The sequence below is a fragment of the Sphaerodactylus townsendi genome, linkage group LG04 (genome assembly GCF_021028975.2).
Source record: "Sphaerodactylus townsendi isolate TG3544 linkage group LG04, MPM_Stown_v2.3, whole genome shotgun sequence".
In the NCBI taxonomy this organism is placed as follows: domain Eukaryota; kingdom Metazoa; phylum Chordata; class Lepidosauria; order Squamata; family Sphaerodactylidae; genus Sphaerodactylus; species Sphaerodactylus townsendi.
In genome coordinates, this window is record NC_059428.1 from 69,540,621 (window position 1) to 69,556,380 (window position 15,760).

The 15,760-nt window shown below is 39.2% G+C and overlaps 1 protein-coding gene across 2 annotated transcripts in view; it reads right to left on the reverse strand.

Annotated features, from left to right (window-relative positions):
* The window catches only part of DSCAM (DS cell adhesion molecule), a 485,873-nt gene that overhangs the window by 403,022 nt on the left and 67,091 nt on the right, over positions 1–15,760 (reverse strand). For both annotated transcript variants that reach the window (XM_048495233.1, XM_048495231.1), the window contains exons 2-3: positions 7,034–7,378; positions 258–408 (exon numbers count right to left, since the gene is read on the reverse strand). The gene's annotated coding sequence lies outside the window, so the exon portion shown is untranslated. The remainder of the gene's footprint in view (positions 1–257; positions 409–7,033; positions 7,379–15,760) is intronic.

Below are 15,760 nucleotides of genomic sequence, written 5' to 3' on the forward strand. Positions count from 1 at the left end.
ACTAAAGATCCAAACTTTAGAATCCAAACCAGTGTAATGCACCAACCAAAGACTCCATAGATTACACTATGAAGTTTGAAAATCAAAGCCAAAGATGAAAATACAACAATCCCCCCTCCAAATATCTCACCACATCTGATCCAAGAGATGCTTCAGTGCAATTTATCAATAATCAGCTAACTTCCACAAAAGAAACATCAACTACACAGGAATAGATACACTGGAGCTGATTAGGAAAGAGTACCAGAAAGGCCTACCTGAGACGAGTGAGACTGTGTCTTTCTCCCATGAGACAACAGTGATGTAGGCCTCCACAGAGGAGGGGATAATGCACTTGAAGACCGTTTACATTGCCACTCTCTGCTGGCTTTCTGGGTCCTCCTCCGGGACTGTATATGGTTCCACAAACTAAATACAGAGAAGCTGGTTTTTATCAAGTTAAGTGGAAGATATTTCTATTTTCCCTTGTCATGTGCAGAGCACTGTTCAGTAAGGTTTAGACTTCTTGTGACTGAAACAATACAAGGGACACCACCAGATCGGGCTGACTTGAATAATCTTCATGCAAAAAGATACCAAAGAAGTTGCACAGTGAACGAATGCCGAAAATAATTTTCTGACAGACTGACAATGCATTCATTTGAAGTGAGGAGAAAAGAAACGGAAGAAGTTAGAGGCATTTGAAACTGCAACAACTAAAAGCGAAAGTGTAGCTGCCAAGAAGAAAGTAGCATGTCTACCACATATAAACAAACAATAATAGTGCTAATAGAAGCAATGTTTCACATCATCTCTGCTGTAAATATGAACTGGTAAACTAATAGGTTTCTACAAAATAAACCTGGAGATAATAATACTGCAAATACTATTAGATTTGGTTGTAGAAGATGCAGCATTAAGTCCCACTCATTCAAGATGTGTTTAGCCACTGGAGGCCCTAGAACAAATCTTTTTGAACCTGTTATAACTTGGCTGTACTGGAATCCAGACCAGTGGAGTCTGCTGTCCAACATGAGATCAATAGGTAGAACGAGAGCCTGAGCAAAAGCAGCTGGCCACTGAAACCTAATGGTACAGCCGTGGGAAATATACCTAATTAAAAACCAGTTCATTGTTACTGTGAAAATCATTCTCAGGTTCTAACACAGTGGTGGCGAACCTTTGGCACTCCAGATGTTATGGACTACAATTCCCATCAGCCCCTGCCAGCATGGCCAATTGGATTTGATTCCATAACATCTGGAGTGCTAAAGGTTCGCCACCATGGCGAGTCTAACATATATTACTGGCACAATGGAACTTAGTTAAGTCTTCCAAAGCACACAGAACAAGCTTATTTCATTTAATAGTCTATGTTAAATAATATTCTGTAATGACAATCTAATATCAAGCATGCGCAGTTGCATTTACTTTCACAGATGAACACACATCCAAAAAGAAAATAAGAAAAGACCATCTTAGGCGAATTCCACACAGGTCAAGAACAGTGCCCCAGGGACGGTAAAAGCACCATCCCTGGGGCACTGTTCACACGGCTGCTGCTTTCACAATGAGGCAGCATAATGCTCCCCCCCCCCCCGGCTGAAAACACTGTTTCCTTTGGGGAAACAGCGTTTCCCTGCCAGTGCTATGCGAACGACACAGGGTTTGAGGCACTGCTTTTCAGCACTTCTATTTCCCCCCACACTTACCTTCTTTCTCTGTGGAGAGAAGGTAAGTGTGATGAAACAAAATGGAGGCGCCTCCATGCGGAGGTGCCTCTGCAGGCCACAGCTGTTTTGGGGTCGCTTGCACCACAGTGTGCAAACGGCCACAGGGCTCCACCAGCATCATATATACCAGTGGAAACTCCAGTCTTACTGAATATTTTTTTTTTTTTTTTTCCAAAGCGGGCCTGATGAATTTACTGCTACTTAACTACCTACTTTCCAGATTTTTCTAGCCATACCCATCCTCTCTCAAGGTCTAAAGACTTTTCGGCAATAATTTATTATTGAAATCAGCCTGTTGAGTGACTTGAAATTTTATGATACGAAGATGTGCTGATGATTCTGACTGTGTGTCAAATCTTGACTGATTTATCATAGCAAGAAAATAATATGATGATTAGCCAGCCATACTCAAGAAATTCAGTAATGCAACCCCCACCTTGGAATATTGAACAGTCCTTGGAATATTGAACATGTAGATGAGCTCCAATTTTGACCACTGCCATATTTTTCATACTCTTCCCTTTTGTCCTTTGGATACTTCATCAGTTAAAATAATATAGGCCCACTCATCACAGGCCAAAAACAGCATCCCTGGAATTGTTTAAAAACCGCGATACCCATTCCAGGTGCGTATATTTCTTCAGCTTTGCTGCCTCTGCACCTTGAGGCAAAGCACTGTGTTTCTTTTGCTATACTTTTAGAGAACTTGCTCCATATATATGCTGAATGAGTTTTTCACAAACAGCATTTTGAACCCGGTGCCGAGTGAATGGTACCTGGTTGGAGGCGCCAAATTTTGTTTGCCAACTTACCTTCTCTACCCTGTGCAGCTCTGCTGGGACAAGGGGACACGCCTCCTGCCCTCTGACCCCCAAGGCATTACCATGACCATGGGGATGTATCCCCTCATCCCTGTGGAGCTGTGCAGGGAAGAGAAGGTAAGTTTACAAACACGATGGAGGCGAAGGCACCTCTGTGGGGGCTCTGGGACCACCCGCACAGGAGCATGCGAACAGTCCTGGGGCTCCATTGGCATCATATATGTCACCGCTTCACAGGTCCATGCGGAATGGGCCTTAGAGATGATCATACACTAGATGACACTACTTTATGTTGTGTTGCAAGTACAGCACAATGGACATCACTAGTCTGTTCAGCTAAAAGTTCCCTGCAAAATTCTAGAAATTTTAGAATGTACAAAGAGAACATTAATGTGTGTCCATCTTGATTTATTGCCTGGCTCTTCCAGAATCCTTTGCCATTGTGGAGAACTGGCTGAAACTGAAACCAGTCAGTCCCTGTTGACTCACCGAATCGAAACTACTTCAGAATTGCCACAAAGCAAACTATGAAGCTTTCTTGAATATGACTATAGACAGTTGGGGTATACATACTTTTAATCAATAAATAAACACTGAAGGGCACTATACACAAACCATATCTTACACTGGTCAGCATTGTATACTGTGATTAGTAATGGATGTCCAGGCAAAGAATAGTCATTTATTTCACCTGATTTCTAGGCCCCTTTACATGGAGATACCAAGGACCTTCTGAATGCAAACTATGTGCTCTGCTTAATGGTGCATCCTTCTGCTCATGATATGCTTTTCTTTCTGCCTTAGAGACAAAAAATGGAGTTCATGGCTTTGAATTGCATATGTGACTTCAAATGAGATTGCCTAAGAGGACTTACATATCTTTCAACTGTGTGATGTGGTTAATTAGGTGAAAAAATCCTTGAAGAAAAAGTAATATGCCCTATGACTGCTAAGACACTGATTAACCTAAGACTTCTAGAATGCTGTATAAGTACTTTTTAGCAGCAGTTCTAAAATTTCTTCAGGAACATTTATCCTGAAAAATAGTGAATAACAATGATATTATAATAGTGTTGGACTACCAGAAGACATGGTATCTAGTTCAGTCTGAGCTTGGCTAGCTCCTAGCTCAGGGGTCTGCAACCTGCAGCTCTCCAGATGTTCATGGACTACAATTCCATCAGCCCCCTGGCAGGGGCTGATGAAATTGTAGTCCATGAACATCTGGAGAGCCGCAGGCACAGGATAGACTAGGTTTAACTTTTGCCTTCTCAATGTTTTGAGAACCTTAAATTTGAGAGGTGGACTAATTTTAGGGCTTATTTGACCCACTAGTTTCAATAATATTCAGGACCAGTGAATGCAAGCATGCTGTTTCAGTAGAAGAGACAGCTCTCTTCATTCCACCCCCCCATTTTTCTTTTCAGTCTCCTGCTTTCATTTTCTCTGTTTTCTTTTAGAGTACTGAAGGAATTTTTAAAAATCAATTTTTATCCACTAAATGAAGAAGCTGTCTTTGTTTTTCTTTGTAACACTTGTCTGATATCAGAAAAACACCAAATGGATTTCAAGACTCACAGACTTTAAAGCATCTAAGACAGATGGCTGCCAATAAATAGGTTGATTTATTTACAGTCTTGAATGTGGAACTCTTCTCAGCTGTGGGATGCAAATGATGCTAGTACTTAAAAAGACTCTTGGAGTGGATTTATATAAAGTCATTACCTGAAGAGACTCTCATCTTTTAAGAACTTTTCTGTCTCTTGAATTGAAGTTACTTTCATTTTGTATGGTTTGAACTTGCACAGTTGTGAGGCTTGTTGTTACTGTGTGAATGACTTGAAAAACTGGTCCTAAAAACATTTCTGACCGACTCTTTATTTAGGATTGGCTTCATTTTTTTGGACCAGAGTTAATATTATCTTGACTTGGACTTGTATAGTTATAAAGTGTTCAGCATGTTGAGTAGATTACAGACTTCTGATTCAGAAAATATAAGATTATCGGACATATGTGCAAGATTAACAAGAACTTAATTGGGGAAATGGTAACAAACAAGCTGATATTGGCTTCTAAGGTGAAGGTACATGAAATTCTGACTGTGTATGGTGGTGATAACGAGTTTTTGAAAAGATTTCTAAGCATTCAAGAGACCTTTCTGTAAAGGTGAATGACTGTTGGAGGCTTAGAGTGAAGCTACACTAAAATTTATAATTATTCAGCTTAAGATAGCTTCATACCTATTATAATGGAGCTGCTGCTTGCTAACCATGAGAACAGAAACAGTTATTATCTTGTTCCATTCTTTAAAAGTAAACAATCATTTACTCTTGCTGGTCACTTTTATTTGTTCCAGTACATTGCAGTTACTTTTAGATTTTCAGTACTTTTCATGTACAATTGAAAAAATCCAATTTACTTTGATATGTTGCTAACACCTACTGGAATGGAGATAATTAAACAGCTTCAATCAATCTCCCTGCAAATAAGTCAATCAGAACTTAATATGAAGGAAGACTTTAAGAGTTTAAAGCAAGAAACTCAACCATCAAAATCCCATATCAAAGAACAGTTAAAGAATGACCTGCAGAGTATAAGACAGGAATTTGTCTTGATTCTGCTTATACTCAATGGAAAAGTTTGGAAGAATGTCCAAGACACAGGGAGAACCATTCAAACCCAACTGGAATTTTTTTGCCAAGCAAACAACCAGCAGAAAAGAAATATTGAATGAAGAGGAAACGACAGATTAAATAAATGTCGAAAAAGAATTTGTTAAAAGTCAACAAAAATCTATCCACTTGGAGAAGATCTTCTTGATATTGATATTGACTACAGAGAACTATCAGTAGAAAGGAAGACTGATATACTAATCTTTCAAGACCCACTGAATATACATCTGAAGAAAAGTGAGCCTAACTTTCTTACACAAATTTCCTTGAAAGAAGAAGCAGAATATAATTGGAAAATTTTACTTGCTTTAGAAATTTTCCCATCTAGAGGGATGAACTGCAAAATAAGCAAAACAATAGGCAATATGTCTTTCATATGAAGATTTCTTCTAAGACTCCAAGACTTTAGAGAAAAGCCACCAGCAAATATAAAAGATTACCCACCCAAGATATTACAAGAAAATGGAGAGACTCTTGAAATTTCAAGAACACTCTCCAGAGAAAAAAACCTCCAGAATATTTTAAAGATAATTTACCTAGAAGATTGCAAGAAAATCTAATAATAAATAAAAAAGAACTAAAACATTGGAATTTATGCTGGTAATGTAGTGAGAAATCTATTTTTTCCTTGTGTTAAAAGATATTAAAATTTGGAAATTAATCCACATTAAAATGTTAAAAGTACCATATAGATAATGATATATAATCTCAATATGAACTAATTAAATGAGTATAGTCTGAAGGCACTGCTAAACTTATGTACTAAGCTTTTTTCTTTTCTTTTTCTATTCTTCCTTTTCCCTATATTATTTATAATGGTATTCTTTAAGCACAAGTTTATATCTTGCTAATATGATTTTGATGTTTAAGAGCACAAATTAATGCATACCTCTCTAACATATATAATTTCAATATAAATTTACCAATTGTAGCACATGTAATTGATACCTTTATGTGGAAAGAGTTACATTTGAAACAGTTCCTACTTAAAAGAATTGGGAAGTTAAAATGAGAGAATAATTTTGTAAGGCAAAATTAACTGAATAGAAGTCAAGATATGAATTGAAACTAATAATAGAGAGTCTTATCTTAAATATTATGGCATATAAAGTAGTGTTAAGTTTATGTTTTACTGGAATGATTTTAATGTACAAAAGCATAAATTAATATATATCTTTTCATCAAGTATGTTAGTATAAAGAAATTGCCAAATTTATATATCAAGTTTGGGGGTGAGCTGCCTTTCTTTTCACTATATTTTGAATTGTAATTGGTATATTTGTAGCTCAATTAGTTATTGAAGTACATTCATTTTTTATTTTTTATTTTATTTTATTTTTTGTTTTATTATGTTTCAATTCTGTGGAAAAATAATACAACATATTTTAAAAATAATATTATTATAGTGTTATAGAAGTAATAATATCCAGGCCAGGAGCTCTACTCAGCTTCGAAATCCTAAACAATGTTATCATGATCTTTGGGATCCAGTCCAACAGGAGGCCTCTACTCCTTTTACCTTTAATATCTCTTTACCATAATTTCTTTCCCTGTATGCTAACAATGGCATTGTCTAGTTCTTTTTCTCACGTCCTTCCTTAAGATCCAATTTGTTTCTATCAAGTAAACCTTGCCTCATTGTTTCTTACATCTCCAGCAGACCTCATCCCTAACCCGACCCACTCTATTATTGGTGAATTCCTAATCCTTTCAACATTTTTGATTATTCCATTGCAGATTACAATACCCCTCTGTATATTGTGAACTGTCAAGCACCCTGTAGGAGCTCAATTTTTATTAAGAAAACATAATATATGACTGAACTCACCGGCCTTAATGTGAACATCCTGACTTCTGATTTTCCCTGAAGGATTTTCAGCTGTGCAATAGTAAGTGTTATCATGGATTAAATTATTAAAGCTTGAAGGAGGGAAAGGGAAAATTTGAGAAAAGCATTAGGAGGATGGACGCATGCGGATCCCTGGAACATCAGAGATCTCCCATGGGACAAGTTTAGGTACCAGCCATCCTGAGCGTCACAGGATGGGATCCCTGTATTAAGCAGGACAGGAGGCAATTCATGTAGTGTCCCTGTGGTACTCAAGCAAACCTACTACCCTCTGCAAAGATGCATTGACAAAATATAAACTGGCGTGTAGGTCTTCACTGCAAACTGCAAGACAGAAAAATAAATGAACATAATTAGCAAAGAAGGAAACTGTTTGAGGTAATTTCTGCATTTATTTGCTTGTTAATCACAAAGACAACATTCACTAACTTCATGGAGCAAGACATTTTTGTTTTCCCTTCCCCTACATCCCACCAAGGTTTCCAGAGTTTCATTCCTAAGGATCAGAAGACTCTCAAAAAATAGCATCAGAAACAAAGTGTAGGTCTGCAGTGGTAAGGGAAGATTGATGGAAATCTCCTAATACTTACATGCTACTAAGTGTTTGAAATGGTGCAGTTGGATACATGACAATATTTACTAAGCAAGCCTTTATTGGCATAGGACCTTGGGACAACAGACAACAAAAAACAGGATTAAAAAAGCATATACAATACAGGGAAATAACATGTTAGGACAATAGCGAAAATCTACTGTGAATTGTTTAGGTAATTTCCAGGAGAAAGTCTGCCACTATCATACAGAGAGAAGGATCAGGACTGTCCAACAAGTAGTGTAATCTAATTAAATCGGGGATATCGGGTAAATGTAAAGAAGAAGAAGAAGAAAAGTTTGGATTTATATCCCCCCTTTCTCTCCTGCAGGAGACTCAAAGGGGCTTACAATCTCCTTGCCCTTCCCCCCTCACAACAAACACCCACAAAATTGGGTGGAGGTAGGGTGAGGCTAGGAGAGGAGTCTCCAGAGAAGCTGTGACTAGGCCCAAAGGTCACCCAGCTGGCGTGTGTGGGAGGTGTACAGTGGCTAATCCTTGAATTCCCCCAGATAAGCCCTCCACAGCCTGTATGTGGCAGTGCTGGGAATCAAACCCAGTTCATCCAGATTAGGATACACGTAGGCCTCCTTCCAACCTCCTAAGCACCACTGCTTGGATCCTGATTTCCCTTTGAATACTGAGATACAGTGAAATATGTGAATTGGTGGGCCAGAGGTTTCCAACTAGAGCCATCAAGTTACATGTAAGCACAATCTTTTTAGCCTTTTCTTGCTTGATTAAATCTGCCATGTAACAAGGCAGAAGTGCATATGTGATTAGAACTCCATAAGCTGACGAGTATTTTGGCTCTCCCCTTTGAACAGGGGTTTGCCATTAAAGGCGACTTTTAGGACAGGTAGTGTGCCAGAGTAGCATTCTATTTCAAGAATGGGAGAAAGAAAAAAATACAGGGGAGAGCACGCTTTTCTTGGCTGCAGTGATTAGTGTAGTGAGAACCCTCTATCAGGCAGGCTAATTGACCTTTTAATCTCTATATAAGCTTCTGAATAGGACAGAAAAGGGCAAAGTGAATCTAATTGGATAGTCTCTGATAGAGGCAATTTTTTCTTCAATTATGGAAAACCAGGGGCTGGAATGGGTGTCATGAGAGCAGACGGTGGACCGGGGAATTACAGTGCTGAGAGAAAATGAACTCCAGCCAGAATCTAGGTAAGTCCTCAGCCATAGCGACGATTCCAAGGAGTTCTTTGACCTAACTCCAGACAAAGGGCTGCATAGGACGCATGCAACTTGGGAGTCCAGATTTATCTGTGCGAGAGAAACTCTGCGGTTGAAGAGGAATTCAAGGAGTGGTTAATAGCTCTGAATCCAAATTGGGACTCCCGTGAAGCAACTCTCCGAGGCAACCTTTGGCATTTACCCAAAACATTTGAGGAGCAGGGAGAAGGATAAAGGAGTGGCCACTGCTGTAAAAGAAACGTAGTAGTGTAGCTGAGCATACCTGTTGGGATGCTTAGCTAGAAGAGCGGCCTTCCTCTAGGTTGCCCATAGGAAAGGTTTGGAAGAAAGAATAGAGAGGCTACAAGAGTATTTACCAGCAGTAACTTAACGCCTGTTCAATCACGGTTTGGCACTGCTTTCTACTGCCACATGTGGAAGCTTCTTAAAGCGCCTAGAGAAGACCAATACCTTGGTTTTTTCATAATTAATTGTCAGTCTGTTGGATTCACAGTAATCCCCACAGCGCTTCATTAAGCGTCTGAGGCCAACTCTGGATTGAGAGAGAAGGACAGCGTCATTTGCATAGAGCAGAATTGATACATGGGATGTACCCAGTTTTGGGGCATGGCTGTTCACTGCTACAGAGAGGAAGCAGAGGGAGGTCACGCCATAAGAAAAGATTATGAAGAGAGTGGGGGAGCCCAGGACGCAGCCCCTGCTTGACAACATGAAACAGCTCATCAAGGAATGTATGGCACGTTACTAATTAACACTCCAACTTTTTGCTCATGCTGGCCAAGGCATGAATGAAACTATAATGAACACATTATTTTTCAATCAAAAACCTGCACCTAAATAAAGATCATTAGAACAACTGCAACTGTGTAGGGAAAGGTCATTTTCTTACTTAGACATCTAGGCAGAAAATTGTAACTATTCAATTAACTGAGAAGTCTAATTTTTTATTTAATTTAAATTTAAATTAATTTAAAATAATTAATCTAATTTAAAAATACTAGGCATGCTTTTAAAAAGTTTCACTAAATTGCAACAAAATTGTCCCATCTAGCAACAGGATTTTTCCTATTGGCATTTATAAATTAATCTTTTAGTACTCTTGATATTCTGTGCTTTTAAAGATTATGATTAAGTCCTGCTGCGCAAAAGAGAGCACAGGTATTGGAGAAGAAAATTCAGCACCCTGGACAGGTCATGAGGATTTTATAGGACAATGGAACAAGAAAGTGGAAACATATGATTTCTCATGCAGAAGCGGGATAATCTTCACCTGCTCTTGACAGCCAATATAAGTACATCTGTTTTCTTACTTGCTCCCTATTTCTTACTCAGACATTCATGCTTCCCCATTCTCAAATCCCCCTCCCTTTCAGAAGCCAGCTGCATAGCTATTTTCTTGCACCCCAGCTATTTTCTTGGGCCCAAACAATAGGGAGAGCGGATTATGAACAATTAATAGGTCTTTTTTAAGCTAAGAAAAGAGGAGTATCAAGGTAGCCCTTAATAAAAACACAGAGTGATAACTGAGGCAGCAATATTGGAGCATCCAGGTTCTTATAGGTAATGGTGGCAAAACCCAGTACATCTTGATTAAAGTAGCCCTCCAGGAATGTATCTGTCCAGGGGAACAGGTGTGACTTGAACAAACAAAAGGAAGAAGTTCTAGGTACAACTTATATGCTCCATATATTATACTGAATATCAATAACAGCTCACAATCAAAAAGCCAGGCATGACCTGGAAGTTCTCAAAGCCAGTCTGAGCATCAGGTCTTAGAGCTAATGAAGTAGTAAAGCTTCTTAGGGCAGGATGAAGCAGTAAAGATTTTCCTAGACTGCACCACTTCCAGTTGCAGGGACTGGGAGAAGGGCTTACACTGCCATGAAGCAGCATATTTAACTACTGCTGGACAAAGAATAAGATGCTGTTTCCTCCTAAAGGCTGCAGGATCTTGGTAATCCTGCCAAATTTAAAGTCATCAAGGATTCACTAGCCATGGCCAGGATTAGCATCAAACCACCTCCATTTATCCAGGTGCAAATCTTTATTTTTCTATTAGCATCATCTTCTAGGAAAGAACATGACATTGCCACATGTTTTTCGGTCCTGATTTTGTGCCTTTAACAGCAGCTAAATATGGAAAAATTAAATAGGTGTAGAAATAAGTGATGGGAAAAACTTCTCTGAAACTGGACAGGTACATGGAAGAGAAAAGGGGACAATCCTATCAGACAGTCACACCAGAGGATGCAAAGATTTTCCCCACTGCTTTTGTTCATTATTTTCCAATTTTAACCCTGCCCTACATTTCATGCCCTATGAAATTCTGTTTCAAATAGGAAACATTCTAAAATTAATTCCAGAAGTGGACTATGTGCAGTTAGTCACAGAATACAGTTCCTCATTTAATTTCCATCACCATCTCCCCCCTATTTTGCCAGTGCACACCCATCCATTGATAAAATATTGCCCAAAAGCTATGTTGATAGGATTCTGCATACAATTGTATAAAGATTACTTTTCCTGCAATGATTCACTCATTCATAGATACTTCTGCACATTGCTAAAATGACAAGAATAATAATACAACCATAAATAAAATTGCATCAAGAATGCTTTTTGAAGTTTTATCCATTAACACAATTGCATGTCTAATACAGTGCATAAAAAAGAATTTGGATGCAATCATATGCATCGTTTTGTGAAATTGCTCTTCTCAGTGTCAAACTAGATGAGATATGGCCACCATGAGAACTTCTGTGAGGAAGACTGAAGTGTTCTTGTTTCTTCCACAAACACCTCATCAAGCATTGAAACAGCCACATACCCTCACCTATGGCTGTTCTAGTACCTGAAAATATGGATTGGAAGGGGGGGGGGGCAAAAGTGCTGCTCTGCAGGCCCAATCAATATTGGGCCCTTGCAGCATTTTTAAATGATTTCAGATTGGAGGCAGCATTCTCGTGGCAGCCATGAGGACACTGTCACATCTAGTTTGGCCCTATCAGTATTTTAGCATGAAAAAAAAGGAACTGTTTAACTCCACTGCCTTGGCAGCAATGATACAGAGAGCCCTTGAGAGCCCCTTGCTGGGGTCATCATAAGTCAACTGCCACTTGATGGCACTTTATAACACATTTAGAATTAACCTACATTGTAGTTCAAAATTGCTTTTGTATCTTAAATATTAGAGGCAAAATATCTTATTAGCACATATTTATCTGAGAACAGAATTTAGCCCTGAAATATAACAAGTTCTTTAAAAGCACATAGAAAAACCTTACTGTTGTGTCCTTGATGAATCCAAACTTCCATCAAATATTTATTTAGACATAAATCAACAAAATTGGGGTAAGCAAGACAGAAATGTTTTTTAAATATGTGAGAAAAACAGAAGCAGGGAATCTGAATTAGTCTAATGACTCTTTTATTTTATTTTATCATCAAGTCACATCTGACTTAGGGTGACTTGGTGACCTTCAGAGGTGGTTTGCCATTGTCTGCCTCCATGCCATAACCCTGGTATTCCATAGACGTCTCCCAACGAAATCCTGGCTAAGGGCAATACTGCTTAGCTTCTGAGATTTGATGAGATCAAGACAGCCTGGGTGGTCCAGGTGATGGCTCATAGTCTTCTTTCATAGTATTAAAATTTATACTAACGTAATGGAAACATCCTGCATATCAAACACTTAATAGCATGTAAGTATTAGGATATTTCTGTGGTAAATTATGTATTATTTTCCTCAACCAAACATCGTGTCCCTAATTTTTGTACCATACTATGATTGTCACTGCTTGCACTGCCACTCACACAGTCAGGAGTTCAAACCCCCTGTGGGTCAGATATCCTGGCAGCTGGCTCATGGTCCACTCCATAGCCAATCCTAATCCATCATCCTTGGTCAGTAAATGGAGTAGCCTAGCACCACGTGAATTTGGAGATCGTGTGGCACTCCAAGATGTTTCATGAGACAGACACTTTATCAGCCCTCATACCAGCCAATTGGCCATGCTGGCAGGGGCTGATGGGAATTGTAGTTCATGAACATCTGGAGTGCCATAGGTTCGTCACCACTGACCTAGCACATAGCTAGGGGGTAAATAATAGCTGGGGAAAGCAATGGCAAACTACCCCACAAAAACGGCTTGCCTATGAAATCACTGCTTGCAGTGGTAACCCAGGGTCGGACACGACTGAAGGGGAAACTTTACCTTTACCTATGATTGTCACAAGGGAGAGACCCACAGGGACTTGCAAGGGGCTTTTAATTTTCCACTGTACACTATTCCCCCACTATTTCCCTTTTCCTTTCCTTCACAGTCCCCACAGCAACCCCTTTCCCTGATTCTTTAACACCTACTAGCCCACCTATATTTATCTGACCATGTTTCTTCCCTCCTGGTGTAGTCTGTTGATGATCCCCAGGCAAAGAGAAATCTGGTTTGCCTCAACTAGGGCTAGATCCTTCTCAGCCCCAACCCCTGCCTGGTCAAACACTCTGTCTGTAGAGACCAGGTCCCTGCAGGATCTAATGCAATTCCACAGAGTTGTTCCAGAAAGGGCAACTACAGTGTTACATCTATGAACTCCCTCCCCTTCCTCTCTTCTTCCTCCCTTCTTTTTGTTTCCTGCTTTCCCCCCTTCCTTTCCTCTCTTCTTTCTTAAAGACAATGCCTCCCCCATTAGAAGAAGAAGAGTTTGGATTTATATTCCCCCTTTCTCTCCTGTAGGAGACTCAAAGGGGCTTACAATCTCCTTGCCCTACCCTCCTCACAACAAACACCCTGTGAGGTAGGTGGGGCTGAGAGAGCTCCGAAAAGCTGTGACTAGCCCAAGGTCACTCAGCTGGCATGTGGGAGTGTACAGGCTAATCTGAATTCCCCAGATAAGCCTCCACAGCTCAGGCGGCAGAGCGGGGAATCAAACCCGGTTCCTCCAGATTAGAATGCACCTGCTCTTAACCTACTATGCCACTGCTGTTCACTATGCCATTAGCCAATCTTTCCACAAGGATAACACCAAAAATTAAGAATCTGATGGTGGAGGGATTGATTAGACATCTAAGGCCTGACTGATCATGCTTTGTGATTTGTTACCACATTATTCTTAGCATTAGAGTATTTTGACTTTAATGACAGTTTTAATTGTATTTATTTGGGTTGATTGTAACTTAATCAGAGAGGTTGTAAATCACCCTATCCTCCAGGGAAAAGCAATAAATGAATGGAATGAATGAATGAATGAATGAATGAATGAATGAATGAATGAATGAATGAATGAATGAATGAATGAATGAATGAATGAATGAATGAATGAATGAATGAATGAATGAATGTGACATAGGGCTTTTTGGTCTTCAAGTCCATCCTTGCTTTTCCCTTGGGCTTTTATTTTAAGAAAAACCAAAGCTTGGATGAGAACCTCTAGCAACATTGCTTGCTGTAGCCTGCCAATTACCACTATCTTTTCACAGAGTCTGGCATCATGTCAATATTAGCCCAAGTAAAGCTCAAAAAAAATACACAATGCGATTGCACTCTGGCTGTGTCTAATCTTATATATTAATCTTTATATATAATTGGAACAACTTTAACACTTCTATTTGCATTATTTACATTTCCTTATTTCTCTGACAAAGAGGTTTTCTGTAAAAGATACACTGGTATAGAGTCAATTCCAACTCTTATAGCTAAACATAAAATAACTTCACTTGAGTCCCATCTCAGATTCTTTGTTTCAGAAACAAAATTTCAGTTCCATATAGTCCATATTTCCAATTCTACTTAGGTTCTACACACTAGAAACGTCTTTATGCCAGATAGGAGAATGTTTTTCAAGCGTCTTCCTCTATGTGAGTATGCCAAAGGTATGTTTCAAACAATTTCCACAACTTAGTTCTTTGAGGCTTCTAATGGTGGGTATATCCTGAAATTAAAATTACTACAGATACATATATACTGAAATCAAAATTATGCCTATTTCTCTTTCTTGCACCAGTCCATGTAATTGAGGGAAGACGCGACTAAAAAAAGCGTTCTCCATAATGCAGCAAGACGTTTCTATGCTTTAGAACCCATAGAATTGAAATATGTGACTCACTTATGGGAACTTTGGGAAGTTTTGTTTCTGAACAAAGAATTGAATGGACTAAGTGATTATTTATGTTATAAGAGTTGGAAGACTTATACTGTATCTTTAAGAACTTTGTCAGAGAAATAAGGAAATGTAAATACAAATAGAAGTGTTAAGTTGTTCAATTATATATGAGATTAATATATAAGATTAGACACAGCCAGAGTGCAATGTGTGTATTTTTGAGTTTATTTGGGCTGTGGCCTCACAACCACCAAAATGGCCACTGAACACTGAGAGCCAGCAGTGGTGTGGTGGTTAAGAGCAGGTGTACTCTAATCTGGAGAACCAGGTTTGATTCCCTGCTCTGCCACTTGAGCTGCGGAGGCTTATCTGGTGAACCAGATTAACTTGTGCACTCCAACACAAGCCAGCTGGGTGACCTTGGGTTAGTCACAGTGGAGCTCTCTCAGCCCCATCCACTTCACAGGCTGTTTGTTGGGGGGGGGGAAGATTGTAAGCCCCTTTGAGCCTCCTTACAGGAGATAAAGGGGGGATATAAATCCAAACTCTTCTTCTTTTCCTTTTCTTAAAGCTAAGGAAGCACTTTTTATTATTTTGAGGAATTTTAATCCCAGTCTAATCTGATGTCAGATCTCAGAAGCTAAACAGGGATGGCTCTGGTTAGTATTGTGGCATGCAATCTCCAAGAAATACCAAGGTAATGATACTGGTAAAGGCAAACCACTGCCAAATGTCTCTAGCCTTGAAAACCCTACAAGGTAGACACAAGTCAGATGTGACTTGGCATGCATCCCCATTTGATTTAAAACCA